We start from the raw sequence: 619 nt of genomic DNA on the forward strand, positions 1-619 counted from the left end.
GGCTAAATGCACAAAGTCCGGTGGTGATAAGGGGTTTTCTTGGTTATTTATAATTATACTTTATAACCCCTCATTGCAACAAAATTGGGGGAAAGAAAGCGCTCAAGACGATTTGGGAAATTAAAAAGTGGCGCTATAACCAAGCACAAGAAATAGTGACTGGTAGGGGGTCCCGAGGACAGCATGGGCACGCCCCCTTGAGAGCTGTACTCTGAGGCCTAAAAAGGGGAAAAGGGCTTGCTTTGTGTTTGACTGAAAGCACTAAAATTTTGGTACCACATACCCTTTTCCCCCACGAACCCTTTGGGTAAGCGAATTTTTGTAACTGTAATAAGCTAAGTGCATAAAATTGAGCCGAGGGAAAAATCGGTTGCAAAACATTAAGCCCGTTTTTAATGCTTTTAGGGAACGGGGGAAACCCCCCATCAGCCCCAAAAATACCGGCAGAGAGGCTGGGGGTCGTGGACGAAGTAAAAGGGGGCGGGCGGGGTTGGGGCACGTGCAGGGGCTGACAGAGTAAATGCCTGATAGGCGCGCGGCCGTAGGGAGCCAGTGCGAAAACAAAATCACCCCCACCCCTCTTGTCTGCAGGCGAGATCACCCACGAAGCTGTGGGGGC

Source organism: Penaeus monodon, chromosome 30 (genome assembly GCF_015228065.2).
Source record: "Penaeus monodon isolate SGIC_2016 chromosome 30, NSTDA_Pmon_1, whole genome shotgun sequence".
NCBI classification, from domain to species: Eukaryota; Metazoa; Arthropoda; class Malacostraca; order Decapoda; family Penaeidae; genus Penaeus; species Penaeus monodon.